Source organism: Ranitomeya imitator, chromosome 1, assembly GCF_032444005.1.
Source record: "Ranitomeya imitator isolate aRanImi1 chromosome 1, aRanImi1.pri, whole genome shotgun sequence".
Lineage (NCBI taxonomy): Eukaryota > Metazoa > Chordata > Amphibia > Anura > Dendrobatidae > Ranitomeya > Ranitomeya imitator.
Genome location: NC_091282.1, coordinates 447047223 through 447073613, shown reverse-complemented (window position 1 = coordinate 447073613; position 26391 = coordinate 447047223).

The window sequence follows — 26391 nt, the reverse complement described above, 5'->3', positions numbered from 1 at the left end:
AGTAAGTGCACCCCAGGTCCCGGGTGTGAAAAGTAAGTGCACCCCCGATCCCGTGGATGAAAAGTAAGTGCACCCTCGGTCCCTTGGGTGAAAAGTAAGTGCACCCCCTATCCCGTGAGTGAAAAGTAAGTGCACCCTCGCTGCCATATGTGAAAAGTAAGTGCACCCCCAATCCCGTGTGTGAAAAGTAAGGAAACCCCAGTCCCGTGTGTGAAAAGTAAGCGCACCCCAGGTCCCATGGGTGAAAAGTAAGCGCACCCCCGGTCCCGGGTGTGAAAAGTAAGTGCACCCCCGGTCCCGTGGGTGAAAAGTAAGTGCACCCCCGGTCCCATGTGTGAAAAGTGCACCCCCGGTTCTGGGTGTGAAAAGTAAGTGCACCCCAGGTGTGCAAAATTAAGTGCACCCTCGGTCCCGTGGGTGAAAAGTAAGTGCACCCCCGGTCCCGGGTGGGAAAAGTAAGTGCACTCCCGGTCCCGGGTGGGAAAAGTAAGTGCACCCCCGGTCCCGTGTGTGAAAAGTAAGTGCACCCCCAGTCCCGTGGGTGAAAAGTAAGCGCACCCCAGGTCCCGTGGGTGAAAAGTAAGTGCACCCCGGTCCCGTGGGTGAAAAGTAAGTGCACTCCCGCTGCTATATGTGAAAAGTAAGTGCACCCCCGATCCCGTGTGTGAAAAGTAAGTGCACCCCCGTTCCCGTGTGTGAAAAGTAAGTGCACCCCCTATCCCGTGAGTGAAAACTAAGTGCACCCCCGGTCCCTTGGGTGAAAAGTAAGTGCACCCCCTATCCCGTGTGTGAAAAGTAAGTGCACTCTCAGTCCCGTGTGTGAAAAGTAAGCGTACCCCAGGTCCCATGGGTGAAAAGTAAGTGCACCCCCGGTCCCATGTGTGAAAAGTAAGTGCACCCCAGGTCCCGTGGGTGAAAAGTAAGTGCACCCCCGGTTCTGGGTGTGAAAAGTAAGTGCACCCCCGATCCCGTGGCTGAAAAGTAAGTGCACCCCCGGTCCCGTGGGTGAAAAGTAAGTGCACCCTCGGTCCTGTGGGTGAAAAGTAAGTGCACCCCCGGTCCCGTGGGTGAAAAGTAAGTGCACCCCCGGTCCCGTGGGTGAAAAGTAAGTGCACCCCCTATCCCGTGAGTGAAAAGTAAGTGCACCCCCGCTGCCATATGTGAAAAGTAAGTGCACCCCCGATTCCGTGTGTGAAAAGTAAATGCACCCTCGGTCCCGTGGGTGAAAAGTAAGTGCACCCTCGGTCCAGTGGGTGAAAAGTAAGTGCACCCCCGGTCCCGTGTGTGAAAAGTAAGTGCACCCCCGGTCCCTTGGGTGAAAAGTAAGTGCACCCCCTATCCCGTGAGTGAAAAGTAAGTGCACCCCCGCTGCCATATGTGAAAAGTAAGTGCACCCCCGATCCCGTGTGTGAAAAGTAAATGCACCCTCGGTCCCGTGGGTGAAAAGTAAGTGCACCCCCGCTGCCATATGTGAAAAGTAAGTGCACCCCCGATCCCGTGTGTGAAAAGTAAGTGCACCCCCGCTGCCATATGTGAAAAGTAAGTGCACCCCCGATCCCGTGTGTGAAAAGTAAATGCACCCTCGGTCCCGTGGGTGAAAAGTAAGTGCAGCCTCGGTCCCGTGAGTGAAAAGTAAGTGCACCCCCGCTGCCATATGTGAAAAGTAAGTGCACCCCCGATCCCGTGTGTGAAAAGTAAGTGCACTCTCGGTCCCTTGGGTGAAAAGTAAGTGCACCCCCTATCCCGTGAGTGAAAAGTAAGTGCACCCTCGGTCCCGTGGGTGAAAAGTAAGTGCACCCTCGGTCCAGTGGGTGAAAAGTAAGTGCACCCTCGGTCCAGTGGGTGAAAAGTAAGTGCACTCTCGGTCCCTTGGGTGAAAAGTAAGTGCACCCCCTATCCCGTGAGTGAAAAGTAAGTGCACCCTCGGTCCCGTGAGTGAAAAGTAAGTGCACCCCCGATCCCGTGTGTGAAAAGTAAGTGCACTCTCGGTCCCTTGGGTGAAAAGTAAGTGCACCCCCTATCCCGTGAGTGAAAAGTAAGTGCACCCTCGGTCCCGTGGGTGAAAAGTAAGTGCACCCTCGGTCCAGTGGGTGAAAAGTAAGTGCACCCCCGGTCCCATGTGTGAAAAGTAAGTGCACCCCCGGTCCCTTGGGTGAAAAGTAAGTGCACCCCCTATCCCGTGAGTGAAAAGTAAGTGCACCCCCGGTCCTGGGTGTGAAAAGTAAGTGCACCCTCGGTCCATTGGGTGAAAAGTAAGTGCACCCCCTGTCCCGTGAGTGAAAAGTAAGTGCACCCCTGCTGCCATATGTGAAAAGTAAGTGCACCCCCGATCCCGTGTATGAAAAGTAAGTGCACACCCGATTCCGTGTGTGAAAAGTAAGTGCACCCCCGGTCCCGGATGGGAAAAGTAAGTGCACCCCCGTTCCCGTGTGTGAAAAGTAAGTGCACCCCGGTCCCGGGTGTGAAAAGTAAGTGCACCCCCGGTCCCGGGTGGGAAAAGTAAGTGCACCCCCGGTCCCAAGTGTGAAAAGTAAGCGCACCCCAGGTCACGTGGGTGAAAAGTAAGTGCCCCCCGCCCCCCAAATCGGACCCTGAGGGGCCCCGCCCACCAAATCGGACCCTGAGGGGCCCCGCCCACCAAATCGGACCCTGAGGGGCCCCGCCCACCAAATCGGACCCTGAGGGGCCCCGCCCACCAAATCGGACCCTGAGGGGCCCCGCCAACCAAATCGGCCCCTGAGGGGTCCCGCCCACCAAATCGGCCCCTGAGGGGCCCCGCCCACCAAATCGGCCCCTGAGGTGCCCCGCCCACCAAATCGGACCCTGAGGGGCCCCGCCCACCATATCGGACCCTGAGGGGCCCCGCCCACCAAATCGGACCCTGAGGGGCCCCGTCCACCAAAACGGACCCTGAGGGGCCCCGCCCACCAAATCGGCCCCTGAGGGGCCCCACCCACCAAATCGGCCCCTGAGGGGCCCCGCCCACCAAGTCAGACCCTGAGGGGCCCCGCCCACCAAATCGGACCCTGAGGGGCCCCGTCCACCAAATCGGACCCTGAGGGACCCCACCCACCAAATCGGCCCCTAAGTGGCCCCGCCCTCCAAATCGGCCCCTGAGGGGCCCCCCCAACCAAATCGGCCCCTGAGGGGCCCCGCGCACGAAATCAGCGCCTGAGGGGCACCGCCCACCAAATCGACCCCTGAGGGGCCCCGCCCACCAAATTGTCCCCTAAGGGGCCCCGCCCACCAAATTGACTCCTGAGGGGCCCCGCCCACCAAATCGGCCCCTGAGGGGCCCCGCCCACCAAATCGGCCCCTGAGGGGCCCCACCCACCAAATCGGACCCTGAGGGGCCCCGCCCACCAAATCGGACTCTGAGGGGCCCCGCCCACCAAATCAGCACCTGAAGGGCACCCAAGTGTGAAAGTCTTGCAGGGGCAGCCCGGGCACCATCCCAAAGCACTATCTGTAGTTCCTTCAGGAAATACCCATCTAGTTATAGTGCTTTTGTAAAAAGCACTATATTGTTATTCCCCCGTAGACAACTTATTATAGTGCTTTGGGACAAAGCACTATATTGTTATTCCACCGTAGTCAACTTATTCTTCTTCTTATTATTATTCAGTCCGCAATTAATGCGGCCCGAACCGCTGCACGCACAGACTCCAGTGAGGTGTCATTTCGAAGCCAGCGTTCCTGGCAGGTGTGCTAAGTATTTTTCGTGTCGATCGGATTTGTAGTTTTGGCGCAATTGGCGTTTGAAAATTTCGTCTCAATGCATTTCAATGGGAAATTGTTCCAACAATAAGGGATAATGGCTGATTTCTGAGGCAATTTCAAAATAACTGCCAACTGCCACCTGGCTGATTAGCTCATTGCGATGTGCAGTCAGACCCAGTTACTATGCCAACGCCTACGAACTCTACATGACCCCACCAGGACACAGTTTTGCCAGATAATATCAGCCCCGCCCGCCAAATCTGACCCAGAGTGACCCCGCCCGCCAAATGTGACCCAGAGTGACCCCGCCCACCAAATGTGACCCAGAGTGACCCCGCCCACCAAATGTGACCCAGAGTGACCCCGCCCACCAAATGTGACCCAGAGTGACCCCGCCCACCAAATGTGACCCAGAGTGACCCCGCCCACCAAATGTGACCCAGAGTGACCCCGCCCACCAAATGTGACCCAGAGTGACCCCGCCCACCAAATGTGACCCAGAGTGACCCCGCCCACCAAATGTGACCCAGAGTGACCCCGCCCACCAAATGTGACCCAGAGTGACCCCGCCCACCAAATGTGACCCAGAGTGACCCCGCCCACCAAATGTGACCCAGAGTGACCCCGCCCACCAAATGTGACCCCGCCCACCAAATGTGACCCAGAGTGACCCCGCCCACCAAATGTGACCCAGAGTGACCCCACCCACCAAATGTGACCCAGAGTGACCCCGCCCACCAAATGTGACCCAGAGTGATCTCGCCCACCAAATGTGACCCAGAGTGACCCCACCCACCAAATGTGACCCAGAGTGATCTCGCCCACCAAATGTGACCCCGCCCACCAAATGTGACCCCGCCCACCAAATGTGACCCAGAGTGACCCCGCCCACCAAATGTGACCCCGCCCACCAAATGTGACCCCGCCCACCAAATGTGACCCAGAGTGACCCCGCCCACCAAATGTGACCCAGAGTGACCCCGCCCACCAAATGTGACCCAGAGTGATCTCGCCCACCAAATGTGACCCAGAGTGACCCCGCCCACCAAATGTGACCCAGAGTGACCCCGCCCACCAAATGTGACCCAGAGTGACCCCGCCCACCAAATGTGACCCAGAGTGACCCCGCCCACCAAATGTGACCCAGAGTGACCCCGCCCACCAAATGTGACCCAGAGTGACCCCGCCCACCAAATGTGACCCAGAGTGACCCCGCCCACCAAATGTGACCCAGAGTGACCCCGCCCACCAAATGTGACCCAGAGTGACCCCGCCCACCAAATGTGACCCAGAGTGACCCCGCCCACCAAATGTGACCCCGCCCACCAAATGTGACCCAGAGTGACCCCGCCCACCAAATGTGACCCAGAGTGAACCCGCCCACCAAGTGTGACCCAGAGTGACCCCGCCCACCAAATGTGACCCAGAGTGACCCCGCCCACCAAATGTGACCCAGAGTGACCCCGCCCACCAAATGTGACCCAGAGTGACCCCGCCCACCAAATGTGACCTAGAGTGACCCCGCCCACCAAATGTGACCCAGAGTAACCCCGCCCACAAAATGTGACCCAGAGTGACCCCGCCCACCAAATGTGACCCAGAGTGACCCCGCCCACCAAATGTGACCCAGAGTGACCCCGCCCACCAAATGTGACCCAGAGTGACCCCGCCCACCAAATGTGACCCAGAGTGACCCCGCTCACCAAATGTGACCCAGAGTGACCCCGCCCACCAAATGTGACCCAGAGTGACCCCGCCCACCAAAGGTGACCCAGAGTGACCCCGCCCACCAAATGTGACCCAAAATGACCCCGCCCACCAAATGTGACCCAGAGTGACCCCGCCCACCAAATGTGACCCAGAGTGACCCCGCCCACCAAATGTGACCCCGCCCACCAAATGTGACCCCGCCCACCAAATGTGACCCCGAGTGGCCCCGCCCACTAAATCGGACCGCGAGTGGCCCCGCCCACCAAATCAGACCCAGAGGTGCCCCGCCCACCAAATCGAACCCAGAGTGACCCCGCCCACCAAATAGGACCCAGAGTGACCCCGCCCACCAAATGTGACCCAGAGTGACCCCGCCCACCAAATGTGACTCAGAGTGACCCCGCCCACCAAATGTGACCCAGAGTGACCCCGCCCACCAAATGTGACCCAGAGTGACGCCGCCCACCAAATGTGACCCAGAGTGACCCCGCCCACCAAATGTGACCCAGAGTGACCCCGCCCACCAAATGTGACCCAGAGTGACCCCGCCCACCAAATCGGACCCAGAGTGACTCCGCCCACCAAATGTGACTCAGAGTGACCCCGCCCACCAAATGTGACCCAGAGTGACCCCGCCCACCAAATGTGACCCAGAGTGACCCCGCCCACCAAATGTGACCCAGAGTGACCCCGCCCACCAAATGTGACCCAGAGTGACCCCGCTCACCAAATGTGACCCAGAGTGACCCCGCCCACCAAATGTGACCCAGAGTGACCCCGCCCACCAAATTGGACCCAGAGTGACCCCGCCCACCAAATGTGACCCAGAGTGACCCCGCCCACCAAATGTGACCCAGAGTGACCCCGCCCACCAAATGTGACCCAGAGGTGCCCCGCCCACCAAATGTGACCCAGAGGTGCCGCGCCCACCAAATCTGACCCAGAGGTGCCCCGCCCACCAAATCTGACCGAGGTGCCCTGCCCACCAAATCTGACCCAGAGGTGCTCTGCCCACCAAATCTGACCCAGAGTGGCCCCGCCCATCAAATCTGACCCAGAGTGGCCCCGCCCACCAAATCGGACCCAGAGTGGTCCCGTCTACCAAATCGGACACAGAGTGGCCCCGCCCACCAAATCATCCCCTGAGGGGCCCCGCCCACCAAACCAGCGCCTGAAGGGCACCCAAGTGTGAAAGTCTTGCAGGGGTAGCGCGGGCACCATTCCAAAGCACTATCTGTAGTTCCTTCAGGAAATACACATCTAGTATTATTATTGTAATCCGAACATGGTAAACTTATTCAGTTTTTTTCCGCAAATAATGCGGCCCGAACCGCTGCATGCTCAGACTCCAGTGAGGCATTATTTCGAAGCCAGCGTCCACGAGAGGTGTGCTAAGTATTTTTCGTGTCGATCCGATTTGTAGTTTTTTAAAAAATTGCATTTTGAAAAAAAAAAAATTCCCATAGGAAATAATGGCGAACTGTACATTACCCAAAACTTGACCTTCCAAAGATTGCAGCTATGCAAATATACGGTGTCCATTTTAGGACATGATCATTTATCAAAGTCAAACATCAGAATAAAGTGACTATGACACCCTCTCATCCCGTGGGTGACAAGTAAGTGCACCCTCGGTCCCGTGGTGACAAGTAAGTGCACCCCAATCCCGTGGGTTAAATGAAAGTGCACCGAGTGGCCCCGCCCCCAAATCGGACCCAGAGTGACCCCGCCCACCAATTCGGACCCCGAGGGGCCCCACCCCCGAATCGGACCCAGAGTGGCCCCGCCCCCGAATCGGACCCCGAGTGACCCGGACCCCCGAATCGGACCCCGAGTGACCATGCCCCCAAATCAGACCCAGAGTGGCCCCGCCCCCCAAATTGGACCCAGAGTGACCCCGCCCACCAAATCTGACCCAGAGTGACCCCGCCCACCAAATCTGACCCAGTGACCCCGCCCACCAAATCGGACCCTGAGGGGCCCCGCCCACCAAATCTGACCCAGAGTGGCCCCGCCCACCAAATCTGACCCAGAGTGACCCCGCCCACCAAATCTGACCCAGAGTGACCCCGCCCACCAAATCTGACCCAGAGTGACCCCGCCCACCAAATGTGACCCAGAGTGACCCCGCCCACCAAATGTGACCCCGCCCACCAAATGTGACCCAGAGTGACCCCGCCCACCAAATGTGACCCAGAGTGACCCCGCCCACCAAATGTGACCCAGAGTGACCCCGCCCACCAAATGTGACCCAGAGTGACCCCGCCCACCAAATGTGACCCAGAGTGACCCCGCCCACCAAATGTGACCCAGAGTGACCCCGCCCACCAAATGTGACCCAGAGTGACCCCGCCCACCAAATGTGACCCAGAGTGACCCCGCCCACCAAATGTGACCCAGAGTGACCCCGCCCACCAAATGTGACCCAGAGTGACCCCGCCCACCAAATGTGACCCAGAGTGACCCCGCCCACCAAATGTGACCCAGAGTGACCCCGCCCACCAAATGTGACCCAGAGTGACCCCGCCCACCAAATGTGACCCAGAGTGACCCCGCCCACCAAATGTGACCCAGAGTGACCCCGCCCACCAAATGTGACCCAGAGTGACCCCGCCCACCAAATGTGACCCAGAGTGACCCCGCCCACCAAATGTGACCCAGAGTGACCCCGCCCACCAAATGTGACCCAGAGTGACCCCGCCCACCAAATGTGACCCAGAGTGACCCCGCCCACCAAATGTGACCCAGAGTGACCCCGCCCACCAAATGTGACCCAGAGTGACCCCGCCCACCAAATGTGACCCAGAGTGACCCCGCCCACCAAAGGTAACCCAAAGTGACCCCGCCCACCAAATGTGACCCAGAGTGACCCCGCCCACCAAATGTGACCCAGAGTGACCCCGCCCACCAAATGTGACCCCGCCCACCAAATGTGACCCCGAGTGGCATCGCCCACCAAATCGGACCGCGAGTGGCCCCGCCCACCAAATCGGACCCAGTGTGACCCCGCCCACCAAATGTGACCCAGAGTGACCCCGCCCACCAAATGTGACCCAGAGTGACCCCGCCCACCAAATGTGACCCCGAGTGGCCCCGCCCACCAAATCGGACCGCGAGTGGCCCCGCCCACCAAATCGGACCCAGAGTGACCCCGCCCACCAAATGTGACCCAGAGTGACCCCGCCCACCAAATGTGACCCAGAGTGACCCCGCCCACCAAATGTGACCCAGAGTGACCCCGCCCACCAAATGTGACCCGGAGTGACCCCGCCCACCAAATGTGACCCGGAATGACCCCGCCCACCAAATGTGACCCAGAGTGACCCCGCCCACCAAATCGGACCCAGAGGTGCCCCGCACACCAAATCGGACCCAGAGGTGCCCCGCCCACCAAATCGGACCCAGAGGTGCCCCGCCCACCAAATCGGACCCAGAGGTGCCCCGCCCACCAAATCGGACCCAGAGGTGCCCCGCCCACCAAATCGGACCCGGAGTGACCCCGCCCACCAAATCGGACCCGGAGGGGCCCCGCCCACCAAATCGGACCCGGAGGGGCCCCGCCCACCAAATCGGACCCGGAGGGGCCCCGCCCACCAAATCGGACCCAGAGTGACCCCGCCCACCAAATCGGACCCTGAGTGACCCCGCCCACCAAATCGGACCCTGTGGGGCCCCGTCCACCAAATCGGACCCTGAGGGACCCCTTCTACCAAATCGGACCCAGAGTGACCCCGCCCACCAAATCGGACCCAGAGTGACCCCGCCCATCAAATCGGACCCAGAGTGACCCCGCCCACCAAATCAGACCCTGTGGGGCCCCGTCCACCAAATCGGACCCTGAGGGACCCCTTCTACCAAATCGGACCCAGAGTGACCCCGCCCACCAAATCGGACCCAGAGTGACCCCGCCCACCAAATCGGACCCAGAGTGACCCCGCCCACCAAATCGGACCCTGAGTGACCCCGCCCACCAAATCGGACCCTGTGGGGCCCCGTCCACCAAATCGGACCCTGAGGGACCCCTTCTACCAAATCGGACCCTGAGGGACCCCGTCCACCAAATCGGACCCTGAGGGACCCCGTCCACCAAATCGGACCCTGAGGGGCACCGTCCACCAAATCGGACCCTGAGGGGCCCCGCCCACCAAATCAGCACCTGAAGGGCACCCAAGTGTGAAAGTCTTGCAGGGGCAGCCCGGGCACCATTCCAAAGCACTATCTGTAGTTCCTTCAGGAAATACACATCTAGTATTAATATTGTAATCCGAACGTGGTTAACTTCTTACTATTTTTAGGCTTTTTTCCGCAATTAATGCGGCCCGAACCGCTGCACGCACAGACTCCATTGAGGTGTCGTTTCGAAGCCAGCGTCCACGAGAGGTGTGCTAAGTATTTTACATGTTGATCCGATTTGTAGTTTTTTTAAAAAATCGCATTTAAAAAAAAAAAATTCCCATAGGAAATAATGGCGAACTTTCCATTACCCCCAACTTGACCTTCCAAAGATGGCAGCTATGCAAATGTACAGTGTCCATTTTAGGACATGATCATTTATCAAAGTCAAACATCAGAATAAAGTGACTGACACCCTCCCGTCCCATGGGTCGGGACCCCCGGTCCCCCGCACCCCCGGTCCCCTGTGTGAAAAGTAAGTGCGCCCCCGGCCCCCAAATCATACCCCGAGTGACCCCGCCCACCAAATCGGACCCCAAGTGACCCCGCCCACCAAATCGGACCCAGTGTGACCCCGCCCACCAAATCTGACCCCGCCCACCAAATCTGACCCAGAGTGGCCCAGCCCACCAAATCTGACCCAGAGGTGCCCCGCCCACCAAATCTGACCCAGAGGTGCCCCGCCCATTAAATCTGACCCAGAGGTGCCCCGCCCACCAAATCTGACCCAGAGTTGCCCCGCCCACCAATTCTGACCCAGAGGTGCCCCGCCCACCAAATCTGACCCAGAGGTGCCCCGCCCATCAAATCTGACCCAGAGGTGCCCCGCCCCCCAAATCTGACCCAGAGGGGCCCCGCCCACCAAATCTGACCCCCAGGGGCCCCGCCCACCAAATCTGACCCAGAGGTGCCCCGCCCACCAAATCTGACCCAGAGGTGCCCCGCCCACCAAATCTGACCCAGAGGTGCCCCGCCCACCAAATCTGACCCAGAGGTGCCCCGCCCACCAAATCTGACCCAAAGGTGCCCCGCCCACCAAATCTGACCCAGAGGTGCCCCGCCCACCAAATCTGACCCAGTGTGACCCCGCCCACCAAATCTGACCCAGAGTGGCCCAGCCCACCAAATCTGACCCAGAGGTGCCCCGCCCACCAAATCTGACCCAGAGGTGCCCCGCCAATTAAATCTGACCCAGAGGTGCCCCGCCCACCAAATCTGACCCAGAGTTGCCCCGCCCACCAAATCTGACCCAGAGTTGCCCCGCCCACCAATTCTGACCCAGAGGTGCCCCGCCCATCAAATCTGACCCAGAGGTGCCCCGCACCCCAAATCTGACCCAGAGGGGCCCCGCCCACCAAATCTGACCCCCAGGGCCCCGCCCACCAAATCTCACTCCCAGGGGCCCCACCCACCAAATCTGACCCAGAGGTGCCCCGCCCACCAAATCTGACCCAGAGGTGCCCCGCCCATCAAATCTGACCCAGAGGGGCCCCGCCCACCAAATCTGACCCAGAGGGGCCCCGCCCACCAAATCTGACCCAGAGGGGCCCCGCCCACCAAATCTGACCCAGAGGGGCCCCGCCCACCAAATCTCACTCCCAGGGGCCCCACCCACCAAATCTGACCCAGAGGTGCCCCGCCCACCAAATCTGACCCAGAGGTGCCCCGCCCACCAAATCTGACCCAGAGGTGCCCCGCCCACCAAATCTGACCCAGAGGTGCCCCGCCCACCAAATCTGACCCAGAGGTGCCCCGCCCACCAAATCTGACCCAGAGGTGTCCCGCCCACCAAATCTGACCCAGAGGTGCCCCGCCCACCAAATCTGACCCAGAGGTGCCCCGCCCACCAAATCTGACCCAGAGGTGCTCCGCACACCAAATCTGACCCAGAGGTGCCCCGCCCACCAAATCTGACCCAGAGGTGCCCCGCCCACCAAATCTGACCCAGAGGTGCCCCGCCCACCAAATCTGACCCAGAGGTGCCCCGCCCACCAAATCTGACCCAGAGGTGCCCCGCCCACCAAATCTGACCCAGAGGTGCCCCGCCCACCAAATCTGACCCAGAGGTGCCCCGCCCACCAAATCTGACCCAGAGGTGCCCCGCCCACCAAATCGGACCCAGAGGTGCCCCGCCCACCAAATCTGACCCAGAGGTGCCCCGCCCAGTAAATCTGACCCACAGGTGCCCCGCCCACCAAATCTTACCCAGAGGTGCCCCGCCCACCAAATCTTACCCAGAGGTGCCCCGCCCACCAAATCTGACCCAGAGGTGCCCCGCCCAGTAAATCTGACCCACAGGTGCCCCGCCCACCAAATCTTACCCAGAGGTGCCCCGCCCACCAAATCTTACCCAGAGGTGCCCCGCCCACCAAATCTTACCCAGAGGTGCCCCGCCAACCAAATCTGACCCAGAGGGGCCCCGCCCACCAAATCAGACCCCCAGGGGCCCCGCCCACCAAATCGGACCCCCAGGGGCCCCGCCCACCAAATCGAACCCCCAGGGGCCCTGCCCACTAAATCCTCAACCCTGAGGGGCTACAACTACCAAACCAGCGCCTGAGGGGCACCCAAGTGTGAAAGTCTTCCAGGGGCAGCCCGGGCACCATTCCAAAGCACTATCTGTAGTTCCTTCAGGAAATACCCATCTAGTTATAGTGCTTTGGGACAAAGCACTATATTGTTATTCCACCGTAGTCAACTTATTCTTCTTCTTATTATTATTCAGTCCGCAATTAATGCGGCCCGAACCGCTGCACGCACAGACTCCAGTGAGGTGTCATTTCGAAGCCAGCGTTCCTGGCAGGTGTGCTAAGTATTTTTCGTGTCGATCGGATTTGTAGTTTTGGCGCAATTGGCGTTTGAAAATTTCGTCTCAATGCATTTCAATGGGAAATTGTTCCAACAATAAGGGATAATGGCTGATTTCTGAGGCAATTTCAAAATAACTGCCAACTGCCACCTGGCTGATTAGCTCATTGCGATGTGCAGTCAGACCCAGTTACTATGCCAACGCCTACGAACTCTACATGACCCCACCAGGACACAGTTTTGCCAGATAATATCAGCTCTTAAAGTGACCCGCGCACCAAATTGGCACCTGAGGTGCGCAGCCCACCAAATCGGACCCGAGTGGCCCCGCCCACCAAATCGGACCCCGAGTGGCCCCGCCCGCCAAATCTGACCCAGAGTGACCCCGCCCGCCAAATCGGACCCAGAGTGACCCCGCCCACCAAATGTGACCCAGAGTGACCCCGCCCACCAAATGTGACCCAGAGTGACCCCGCCCACCAAATGTGACCCAGAGTGACCCCGCCCACCAAATGTGACCCAGAGTGACCCCGCCCACCAAATGTGACCCAGAGTGACCCCGCCCACCAAATGTGACCCAGAGTGACCCCGCCCACCAAATGTGACCCAGAGTGACCCCGCCCACCAAATGTGACCCAGAGTGACCCCGCCCACCAAATGTGACCCAGAGTGATCTCGCCCACCAAATGTGACCCAGAGTGACCCCGCCCACCAAATGTGACCCAGAGTGGGCGGGGTGCCCACCAAATGTGACCCAGAGTGACCCCGCCCACCAAATGTGACCCAGAGTGACCCCGCCCACCAAATGTGACCCAGAGTGACCCCGCCCACCAAATGTGACCCAGAGTGACCCCGCCCACCAAATGTGACCCCGCCCACCAAATGTGACCCCGCCCACCAAATGTGACCCCGCCCACCAAATGTGACCCAGAGTGACCCCGCCCACCAAATGTGACCCAGAGTGACCCCGCCCACCAAATGTGACCCAGAGTGAACCCGCCCACCAAATGTGACCCAGAGTGACCCCGCCCACCAAATGTGACCCAGAGTGAACCCGCCCACCAAATGTGATCCAGAGTGACCCCGCCCACCAAATGTGACCCAGAGTGACCCCGCCCACCAAATCGGACCTAGAGTGGCCCCGCCCACCAAATGTGACCCAGAGTGACCCCGCCCACCAAATGTGACCCAGAGTGACCCCGCCCACCAAATGTGACCCAGAGTGACCCCGCCCACCAAATGTGACCCAGAGTGACCCCGCCCACCAAATGTGACCCAGAGTGACCCCGCCCACCAAATGTGACCCAGAGTGACCCCGCCCACCAAATGTGACCCAGAGTGACCCCGCCCACCAAATGTGACCCAAAGTGTCCCCGCCCACCAAATGTGACCCCGCCCACCAAATGTGACCCAGAGTGACCCCGCCCACCAAATGTGACCCAGAGTGACCCCGCCCACCAAATGTGACCCAGAGTGACCCCGCCCACCAAATGTGACCCAGAATGACCCCGCCCACCAAATGTGACCCAGAGTGACCCCGCCCACCAAATGTGACCTAGAGTGACCCCGCCCACCAAATGTGACCCAGAGTGACCCCGCCCACCAAATGTGACCCAGAGTGACCCCGCCCACCAAATGTGACCCAGAGTGACCCCGCCCACCAAATGTGACCCAGAGTGACCCCGCCCACCAAATGTGACCCAGAGTGACCCCGCCCACCAAATGTGACCCAGAGTGACCCCGCTCACCAAATGTGACCCAGAGTGACCCCGCCCACCAAATGTGACCCAGAGTGACCCCGCCCACCAAATGTGACCCAGAGTGACCCCGCCCACCAAATGTGACCCCGCCCACCAAATGTGACCCCGCCCACCAAATGTGACCCCGAGTGGCCCCGCCCACTAAATCGGACTGCGAGTGGCCCCGCCCACCAAATCAGACCCAGAGGTGCCCCACCCACCAAATCGGACCCAGAGTGACCCCGCCCACCAAATCGGACCCTGAGGGGCCCCGACCACCAAATCGGACCCTGAGGGGCCCCGACCTCCAAATCGGACCCTGAGGGGCCCCGACCACCAAATCGGACCCTGAGGGGCCCCGACCACCAAATCGGACCCTGAGGGGCCCCGACCACCAAATCGGACCCTGAGGGGCCCCGACCACCAAATCGGACCCTGAGGGGCCCCGACCACCAAATGTGACCCAGAGTGACCCCGCCCACCAAATGTGACCCCGCCCACCAAATGTGACCCCGAGTGGCCCCGCCCACCAAATGGGACCGCGAGTGGCCCCGCCCACCAAATCGGACCCAGAGGTGCCCCGCCCACCAAATCGGACCCAGAGTGACCCCGCCCACCAAATCGGACCCAGAGTGACCCCGCCCACCAAATCGGACCCAGAGTGACCCCGCCCACCAAATGTGACCCAGAGTGACCCCGCCCACCAAATGTGACTCAGAGTGACCCCGCCCACTAAATGTGACCCAGAGTGACCCCGCCCACCAAATGTGACCCAGAGTGACCCCGCCCACCAAATGTGACCCAGAGTGACCCCGCCCACCAAATGTGACCCAGAGTGACCCCGCCCACCAAATGTGACCCAGAGTGACCCCGCCCACCAAATGTGACCCAGAGTGACCCCGCCCACCAAATGTGACCCAGAGTGACCCCGCCCACCAAATGTGACCCAGAGTGACCCTGCCCACCAAATGTGACCCAGAGGTGCCCCGCCCACCAAATCTGACCGAGGTGCCCCGCCCACCAAATCTGACCCAGAGGTGCTCTGCCCACCAAATCTGACCCAGAGTGGCCCCGCCCACCAAATCTGACCCAGAGTGGCCCCGCCCACCAAATCGGACCCAGAGTGGTCCCGTCTACCAAATCGGACACAGAGTGGCCCCGCCCACCAAATCATCCCCTGAAGGGCCCCGCCCACCAAACCAGCGCCTGAAGGGCACCCAAGTGTGAAAGTCTTGCAGGGGCAGCCCGGGCACCATTACAAAGCACTATCTGTAGTTCCTTCAGGAAATACCCATCTAGTTATAGTGCTTTTGTAAAAAGCACTATATTGTTATTCCCCCGTAGACAACTTATTATAGTGCTTTGGGACAAAGCACTATATTGTTATTCCACCGTAGTCAACTTATTCTTCTTATTATTATTCAGTCCGCAATTAATGCGGCCCGAACCGCTGCACGCACAGACTCCAGTGAGGTGTCATTTCGAAGCCAGCGTTCCTGGCAGGTGTGCTAAGTATTTTTCGTGTCGATCGGATTTGTAGTTTTGGCGCAATTGGCGTTTGAAAATTTCGTCTCAATGCATTTCAATGGGAAATTGTTCCAACAATAAGGGATAATGGCTGATTTCTGAGGCAATTTCAAAATAACTGCCAACTGCCACCTGGCTGATGAGCTCATTGCTATGTGCAGTCAGACCCAGTTACTATGCCAACGCCTACGAACTCTACATGACCCCACCAGCACACAGTTTTGCCAGATAATATCAGCTCTTAAAGTGACCCCGCCCACCAAATTATTACCTGAGGTGTCCAGCACACCAAATCTGACCCAGTGTGACCCCGTCCACCAAATCAGACCCAGAGGGTAAGTGCACCCCCGCCCTGTATGTGCAAAAGTAAGTGCACCCCCGCCCCGTGTGTGCAAAAGTATGTGCACCCCCGGTCCCGTGGGTGAAAAGTAAGTGCATCGTCGGTCCTGTGGGTGAAAAGTAAGTGCACCCCCGGTCCCGTGGGTGAAAAGTAAGTGCACCCCCGCTGCCATATGTGAAAAGTAAGTGCACCCCCGATCCCGTGTGTGAAAAGTAAATGCACCCTCGGTCCCGTGGGTGAAAAGTAAGTGCACCCCCGGTTCTGGGTGTGAAAAGTAAGTGCACCCCAGGTGTGCAAAATTAAGTGCACCCTCGGTCCCGTGGGTGAAAAGTAAGTGCACCCCCGGTCCCGGGTGGGAAAAGTAAGTGCACCCCCGTTCCCGGGTGGGAAAAGTAAGTGCACCCCCGGTCCCGTGTGTGAAAAGTAAGTGCACCCCCAGTCCCGTGGGTGAAAAGTAAGCGCACCCCAGGTCCCGTGGGTGAAAAGTAAGTGCACTCCCGCTGCTATATGTGAAAAGTAAGTGCACCCCCGGTCCTGAGTGTGAAAAGTAAGCGCACCCCAGGTCCCGTAAGTGAAAAGTAAGTGCACCCTCGGTCCCGTGGGTGAAAAGTAAGTGCACCCCGGTCCCGTGTGTGAAAAGTAAGTGCATCCCGGTCCCGGGTGTGAAAAGTAAGTGCACCCCCGGTCCCGTGTGTGAAAAATAAGTGCACCCCGGTCCCGTGTGTGAAAAGTAAGTGCATCCCTGGTCCCGGGTGTGAAAAGTAAGTGCACCCCTAGTCCCGGGTGTGAAAAGTAAGTGCACCCCCGGTCCCGTGGTTGAAAAGTAAGTGCACCCCTGGTCCCATGGGTGAAAAGTAAGTGCACCCCGGTCCCATGTGTGTGAAAAGTAAGTGCACCCCGATCCCGTTTGTGAAAAGTAAGTGCACCCCCGGTCCCGTGGGTGAAAAGTAAGTGCACCCCGGTCCCGTGTGTGAAAAGTAAGTGCATCCCAGGTCCCGGGTGTGAAAAGTAAGTGCACCCCCGGTCCCGTGGTTGAAAAGTAAGTGCACCCCCGGTCCCGTGTGTGAAAAATAAGTGCACCCTCGGTCCCGTGGGTGAAAAGTAAGTGCACCCCGGTCCCGTGTGTGAAAAGTAAGTGCACCCCTGGTCCCGTGGGTGAAAAGTAAGTGCACCCAAGTCCCGTGTGTGAAAAAGTAAGTGTGCCCCCGCCCCCCAAATCGGACCCTGAGTGACCCCGCCCCCGAATCGGACCCCGAGTGACCCGGACCCCCGAATCGGACCCCGAGTGGCCCCGCCCCCCAAATTGGACCCAGAGTGACCCCGCCCACCAAATCTGACCCAGAGTGACCCCGCCCACCAAATCTGACCCAGAGTAACCCCGCCCACCAAATCTGACCCAGAGTGGCCCCGCCCACCAAATCTGACCCAGAGTGGCCCCGCCCACCAAATGTGACCCAGAGTGGCCCCGCCCACCAAATCTGACCCAGAGTGACCCCGCCCACCAAATCTGACCCAGAGTGACCCCGCCCACCAAATGTGACCCAGAGTGACCCCGCCCACCAAATGTGACCCAGAGTGACCCCGCCCACCAAATGTGACCCAGAGTGACCCCGCCCACCAAATGTGACTCAGAGTGACCCCGCCCACCAAATGTGACCCAGAGTGACCCCGCCTACCAAATCGGACCCAGAGTGACCCTGCCCACCAAATCGGACCCAGAGGTGCCATGCCCACCAAATCGGACCCAGTGGTGCCCCGCCCACCAAATCGGACCCAGAGATTCCCCGCCCACCAAATCGGTCCGAGAGGTGCCCCGCCCACCAAATGTGACCCAGAGGTGCCCCGCCCACCAAATGTGACCCAGAGTGACCCCGCCCACCAAATGTGACCCAGAGTGACCCCGCCCACCAAATGTGACCCAGAGTGACCCCGCCCACCAAATGTGACCCAGAGTGACCCCGCCCACCAAATGTGACCCAGAGTGACCCCGCCCACCAAATGTGACCCAGAGTGACCCCGCCCACCAATTGTGACCCAGAGTGACCCCGCCCACCAAATGTGACCCAGAGTGACCCCGCCCACCAAATGTGACCCAGAGTGACCCCGCCCACCAAATGTGACCCAGAGTGACCCCGCCCACCAAATGTGACCCAGAGTGACCCCGCCCACCAAATGTGACCCAGAGTGACCCCGCCCACCAAATGTGACCCAGAGTGACCCCGCCCACCAAATGTGACCCAGATTGACCCCGCCCACCAAATGTGACCCAGAGTGACCCCGCCCACCAAATGTGACCCAGAGTGACCCCGCCCACCAAATGTGACCCAGAGTGACCCCGCCCACCAAATGTGACCCAGAGTGACCCCGCTCACCAAATGTGACCCAGAGTGACCCCGCCCACCAAATGTGACCCAGAGTGACCCCGCCCACCAAATGTGACCCAGAGTGACCCCGCCCACCAAATGTGACCCAGAGTGACCCCGCCCACCAAATGTGACCCAGAGTGACCCCGCCCACCAAATCGGACCCAGAGTGACTCCGCCCACCAAATGTGACTCAGTGACCCCGCCCACCAAATGTGACCCAGAGTGACCCCGCCCACCAAATGTGACCCAGAGTGACCCCGCCCACCAAATGTGACCCAGAGTGACCCCGCCCACCAAATGTGACCCAGAGTGACCCCGCCCACCAAATGTGACCCAGAGTGACCCCGCCCACCAAATGTGACCCAGACTGACCCCGCCCACCAAATGTGACCCAGACTGACCCCGCCCACCAAATGTGACCCAGACTGACCCCGCCCACCAAATGTGACCCAGAGTGACCCCGGCCACCAAATCAGACCCAGAGTGACCCCGGCCACCAAATCGTACCCAGAGTGACCCCGGCCACCAAATCGTACCCAGAGTGACCCCGGCCACCAAATCGTACCCAGAGTGACCCCGCCCACCAAATGTGACCCAGAGTGCCCCCGCCCACCAAATGTGACCCAGAGTGACCCCGCCCACCAAATGTGACCCAGAGTGACCCCGCCCACCAAATGTGACCCAGAGTGACCCCGCCCACCAAATGTGACCCAGAGTGACCCCGCCCACCAAATGTGACCCAGAGTGACCCCGGCCACCAAATCGGACCCAGAGTGACCCCGGCCACCAAATCGTACCCAGAGTGACCCCGGCCACCAAATCGGACCCAGAGTGTTCCCGCCCTCCAAATGTGACCCAGAGAGACCCCGCCCACCAAATGTGACCCAGAGTGACCTCGCCCACCAAATGTGACCCAGAGTGACCTCGCCCACCAAATGTGACCCAGAGTGACCCCGCCCACCAAATGTGACCCAGAGTGACCCCGCCCACCAAATGTGACCCAGAGTGACCCCGCCCACCAAATGTGACCCAGAGTGACCCCGCCCACCAAATGTGACCCAGAGTGACCCCGCCCACCAAATGTGACCCAGAGTGACCCCGCCCACCAAATGTGACCCAGAGTGACCCCGCCCACCAAATGTGACCCAGAGTGACCCCGCCCACCAAATGTGACCCAGAGTGACCCCGCCCACCAAATGTGACCCAGAGTGACCCCGCCCACCAAATGTGACCCAGAGTGACCCCGCCCACCAAATGTGACCCAGAGTGACCCCGCCCACCAAATGTGACCCAGAGTGACCCCGCCCACCAAATGTGACCCAGAGTGACCCCGCCCACCAAATGTGACCCAGAGTGACCCCGCCCACCAAATGTGACCCAGAGTGACCCCGCCCACCAAATGTGACCCAGAGTGACCCCGCCCACCAAATGTGACCCAGAGTGACCCCGCCCACCAAATGTGACCCAGAGTGACCCCGCCCACCAAATCGGACCCTGAGGGGCCCCGCCCACCAAATCGGACCCTGAGGGGCCCCGACAACCAAATCGGACCCTGAGGGGCCCCACTTACCAAATCCGCGCCTGAAGGGCACCCAAGTGTGAAAGTCTTGCAGGGACAGCACGGGCACCATTCCAAAGCACTATCTGTAGTTCCTTCAGGAAATACCCATCTAGTATTATTATTGTAATCCGAACGTGGTAAACTTATTATTATTAGGCTTTTTTCTGCAATTAATGCGGCCCGAACCGCTGCACGCAGAGACTCCAGTGAGGCGTCATTTCGAAGCCAGTGCCCACGAGAGGTGTGCTAAGTATTTTTCATGTCGATCCGATTTGTAGTTTTTTTTAAAAAATCGCATTTAAAAAAAAAAATTTCCCATAGGAAATAATGGCGAACTTTCCTTTACCCCCAACTTGACTTTCCAAAGATGGCAGCTATGCAAATGTACAGTGTCCATTTTAGGACATGATCATTTATCAAAGTCAAACATCAGAATAAAGTGACTATGACACCCTCTCGTCCCGTGTATGAAAAGTAAGTGCACCCCTGGTCCCGTGTGTGAAAAGTAAGTGTGCCCCCGGCCACCAAATCGGACCCCGAGTGACCCCGCCCCACAAATCAGACCCCGAGTGACCCCGACCCCAAATCGGACCTTGAGTGACTCCGTACCCCAAATCGGACCCCGAGTGACCCCGCCCCCCAAATTGGACCCCGAGTGACCCCGCCCCCCAAATCGGACCCCGAGTGACCCAGTCCCCCAAATTGGACCCCAAGTGACCCCGCCCCCCAAATCGGACCCCAAGTGACTTCGCCCACCAAATCTGACCCAGATTGACCCCGCGCACCAAATCTGACCGAGTGGCCCCGCCCACCAAATCAGACCCTGAGGGGCCCCACCCACCAAATCGGATCCTGAGGGGCCCCGCCCACCAAATCGGACCCAGAGTGACCCCGCCCACCAAATCGGACCCTAAGGGGCCCCGCCCACCAAATCGGACCCTGAGGGACCCCGCCCACCAAATCGGACCCTGAGGGACCCCACCCACCAAATCGGACCCTGAGGGGCCCCGCCCACCAAATCGGACCCTGAGGGGCCCTACCCACCAAATCAGCGCCTGAGGGGCAGCCCGGGCACCATTCCAAAGCACTATCTGTAGTTCCTTCAGGAAATACCCATCTAGTTATAGTGCTTTTGTAAAAAGCACTATATTGTTATTCCCCCGTAGACAACTTATTATTATTATTATTATTATTATTCAGTCCGCGATTAATGCGGCCCAAACCGCTGCACGCACAGACTCCAGTGAGGTGTCATTTCGAAGCCAGCGTCCCCAAGAGGTGTGCTAAGTATTTTTCGTGTCGATCGGATTTGTAGCTTTGGCGCAATTTGCGTTTTTCCCCTGATTGGAATGCAATTTCTCAATGGGTAAATTTTCCCATAAGGTAAAATGGCTGTTTTCTGAGGCAATTTCAAACTAACTGCCAACTGCCACCTGGCTGATTAGCTCAGTGCTGTGTGCAGTCACACCCAGTTACTATGGCAACGCCTACGAACTCTACATGACCCCACCAGGACACAGTTTTGCCAGATAATATCAGCTCTTAAAGTGACCAACCCACCAAATTGTTAAATTGTTACCTGAGGTGTCCAGCCCACCAAATAGGAGGCAGAGGGGCCCCGACCACCAAATCGGAGGCCGAGGGGCCCCGACCACCAAATCGGACCCTGAGGGGCCCCGACCACCAAATCGGACCCTGAGGGGCCCCGACCACCAAATCGGACACTGAGGGGCCCCGACCACCAAATCGGACCCTGAGGGGCCCCGACCACCAAATCGGACCCTGAGGGGCCCCGACCACCAAATCGGACCCTGAGGGGCCACGACCACCAAATCGGACCCTGAGGGGCCCCGACCACCAAATGTGACCCAGAGTGACCCCGCCCACCAAATGTGACCCAGAGTGACCCCGCCCACCAAATCGGACCCAGAGTGACCCCGCCCACCAAATCGGACCCAGAGTGACCCCGCCCGCCAAATCGGACCCAGAGTGACCCCGCCCGCCAAATCGGACCCAGAGTGACCCCGCCCGCCAAATCGGACCCAGAGTGACCCCGCCCGCCAAATCGGACCCAGAGTGACCCCGCCCGCCAAATCCGACCCAGAGTGACCCCGCCCGCCAAATCGGACCCAGAGTGACCCCGCCCACCAAATGGGACCCAGAGTGACCCCGCCCACCAAATGGGACCCAGAGTGACCCCGCCCACCAAATGGGACCCAGAGTGACCCCGCCCACCAAATGGGACCCAGAGTGACCCCGCCCACCAAATGTGACCCAGAGTGACCCCGCCCACCAAATGTGACCCAGAGTGACCCCGCCCACCAAATCGGACCCAGAGTGACCCCGCCCACCAAATCGGACCCAGAGTGACCCCGCCCACCAAATCGGACCCAGAGTGACCCCGCCCACCAAATCCGACCCAGAGTGACCCCGCCCACCAAATCCGACCCAGAGTGACCCCGCCCACCAAATCGGACCGCGAGTGGCCCCGCCCACCAAATGGGACCCAGAGGTGCCCCGCCCACCAAATGGGACCCAGAGTGACCCCGCCCACCAAATAGGACCCAGAGTGACCCCGCCCACCAAATGTGACCCAGAGTGACCCCGCCCACCAAATGTGACCCAGAGTGACCCCGCCCACCAAATGTGACCCAGAGTGACCCCGCCCACCAAATGTGACCCAGAGTGACCCCGCCCACCAAATGTGACCCAGAGTGACCCCGCCCACCAAATGTGACCCAGAGTGACCCCGCCCACCAAATGTGACCCAGAGTGACCCCGCCCACCAAATGTGACCCAGAGTGACCCCGCCCACCAAATGTGACCCAGAGTGACCCCGCCCACCAAATGTGACCCAGAGTGACCCCGCCCACCAAATGTGACCCAGAGTGACCCCGCCCACCAAATGTGACCCAGAGTGACCCCGCCCACCAAATGTGACCCAGAGTGACCCCGCCCACCAAATGTGACCCAGAGTGACCCCGCCCACCAAATGTGACCCAGAGGTGCCCCGCCCACCAAATGTGACCCAGAGGTGCCCCGCCCACCAAATGTGACCCAGAGTGACCCCGCCCACCAAATGTGACCCAGAGTGACCCCGCCCACCAAATGTGACCCAGAGTGACCCCGCCCACCAAATGTGACCCAAAGTGACTCCGCCCACCAAATGTGACCCAGAGTGACCCCGCCCACCAAATGTGACCCAGAGTGACCCCGCCCACCAAATGTGACCCAGAGTGACCCCGCCCACCAAATGTGACCCAGAGTGACCCCGCCCACCAAATGTGACCCAGAGTGACCCCGCCCACCAAATGTGACCCAGAGTGACCCCGCCCACCAAATGTGACCCAGAGTGACCCCGCCCACCAATTGTGACCCAGAGGTGCCCCGCCCACCAAATCTGACCCAGAGGTGCCCCGCCCACCAAATCTGACCGAGGTGCCCCGCCCACCAAATCTGACCCAGAGTGGCCCCGCCCACCAAATCTGACCCAGAGTGGCCCCGCCCACCAAATCGGACCCAGAGTGGTCCCGTCTACCAAATCGGACACAGAGTGGCCCCGCCCACCAAATCATCCCCTGAGGGGCCCCGCCCACCAAACCAGCGCCTGAAGGGCACCCAAGTGTGAAAGTCTTGCAGGGGCAGCCCGGGCACCTTTACAAAGCACTATCTGTAGTTCCTTCAGGAAATACCCATCTAGTATTATTATTGTAATCCGAACGTGGTAAACTTATTCAGTTTTTTCCGCAATTAATGCGGCCCGAACCGCTGCACGCACAGACTCCAGTGAGGCGTCATTTCGAAGCCAGCGTCCACGAGAGGTGTGCTAAGTATTTTTCATGTTGATCCGATTTGTAGTTTTTTTTAAAAATTGCATTTAAAAAAAAAAATTTCCCATAGGAAATAATGGCGATCTTTCCATTACCCACAACTTGACATTCCAAACATGGCAGCTATGCAAATGTGCGGTGTCCATTTTAGGACATGATAATTTATCAAAGTCAAACATCAGAATAAAGTGACTATGACACTCTCTTATCCCGTGTGTGAAAAGTAAGTGCACCCCGATCCCGTGTGTGAAAAGTGCACCGAGTGGCCCCGCCCCCTTATCGGATCCCGAGTGGCCCTGCCCACCAAATTGGACCCCAAGTGACTCCGTCCCCCAAATCGGACCCGAGTGACCCCGCCCCCCAAATTGGATCCCGAGTGACCCCACCCCCCAAATCGGACCCCGAGTGACCCCGCCCCCAAACCTGACCCGAGTGACCCCGCCCACCAAATTGGACCTAGAGAGACCCCGCCCACCAAATTGGACCCAGAGTGACCCCGCCCACCAAATCTGACCCAGAGTGACATCGCCCACCAAATCTGACCCAGAGTGACCCCGCCCACCAAATCTGACCCAGAGTGACTCCGCCCACCAAATCTGACCCAGAGCGACCGCGCCCACCAAATCTGACCCAGAGTGACCCCGCCCACCAAATCTGACCCAGAGTGACCCCGCCCACCAAATCTGACCCAGAGTGACCCCGCCCACCAAATCTGACCCAGAGGTGCCCCGCCCACCAAATCTGACCCAGAGGTGCCCCGCCCACCAAATCTGACCCAGAGGTGCCCCGCCCACCAAATCTGACCCAGAGGTGCCCCGCCCATAAAATCTGACCCAGAGGTGCCCCGCCCACTAAATCTGACCCAGAGGTGCCCCGCCCACCAAATCTGACCCAGAGGTGCCCCACCCACCAAATCTGACCGAGGTGCCCTGCCCACCAAATCTGACCCAGAGTGGCCCCGCCCACCAAATCGGACCCAGAGTGGTCCCGTCCACCAAATCGGACACAGAGTGGCCCCGCCCACCAAATCATCCCCTGAGGGGCCCCGCCCACCAAACCAGCGCCTGAGGGGCACCCAAGTGTGAAAGTCTTGCAGGGGCATCCCGGGCACCATTACAAAGCACTATCTGTAGTTCCTTCAGGAAATACCTATCTAGTATTATTATTGTAATCCGAACGTGGTAAACTTATTCAGTTTTTTCCGCAATTAATGCGGCCCGAACCGCTGCACGCACAAACTCCAGTGAGGCGTCATTTCGAAGCCAGCGTCCATGAGAGGTGTGCTAAGTATTTTTCGTGTCGATCCGATTAGTAGTTTTTTTAAAAATTGCATTTAAGAAAAAAAAAATCCCATAGGAAATAATGGCGAACTTTCCATTACCCCCAACTTGACCTTCCAAAGATGGCAGCTATGCAAATGTATGGTGTCCATTTTAGGACATGATCATTTATCAAAGTCAAACAGAATAAAGTGACTATGACACCCTCTCATCCAGTGTGTGAAAAGTAATTGCACCGAGTGGCCCCGCCCCCCCCCAAATCGGACCCCGAGTGGCCCCGCCCACCAAATCGGACCCAGAGTGACCCTGCCCACCAAATCGGACCCAGAGTGACCCTGCCCACCAAATGGGACCCAGAGTGACCCCGCCCACCAAATGGGACCCAGAGTGACCCCGCCCACCAAATGGGACCCAGAGTGACCCCGCCCACCAAATGGGACCCAGAGTGACCCCGCCCACCAAATGGGACCCAGCGTGACCCCGCCCACCAAATGGCACCCAGAGTGACCCCGCCCACCAAATGGGACCCAGAGTGACCCCGCCCACCAAATGGGACCCAGAGTGACCCCGCCCACCAAATGGGACCCAGAGGTGCCCAGCCTACCAAATCTGACCCAGAGGTGCCCCGCCCAGTAAATCTGACCCAGAGGTGCCCCGCTCACCAAATCTGACTCAGAGGTGCCCCGCCAACCAAATCTGACCCAGAGGGGCCCCGCCAACCAAATCTGACCCAGAGGTGCCCCGCCCATCAAATCTGACCCAGAGGCGCCCCGCCCATCAAATCTGACCCAGAGGTGCCCAGCCTACCAAATCTGACCCAGAGGTGCCCCGCCCAGTAAATCTGACCCAGAGGTGCCCCGCTCACCAAATCTGACTCAGAGGTGCCCCGCCAACCAAATCTGACCCAGAGGTGCCCCACCCACCAAATCTGACCCAGAGGTGCCCCGCCAACCAAATCTGACCCAGAGGTGCCCCACCCACCAAATCTGACCCAGAGGTGCCCCGCCCATCAAATCTGACCCAGAGGCGCCCCGCCCATCAAATCTGACCCAGAGGTGCCCAGCCTACCAAATCTGACCTAGAGGTGCCCCGCCCAGTAAATCTGACCCACAGGTGCCCCGCCCACCAAATCTGACCCAGAGGTGCCCCGCCCACCAAATCTGACCCAGAGGTGCCCTGCCCACCAAATCTGACCCAGAGGTGCCCGCCAACCAAATCTGACCCAGAGGGGCCCCTCCCACCAAATCGGACCCCCAGGGGCCCCACCCACCAAATCGGACCCCCACGGGCCCTGCCCACCAAATCGGACCCCCAGGGGCCCCGCCCACCAAATCGGC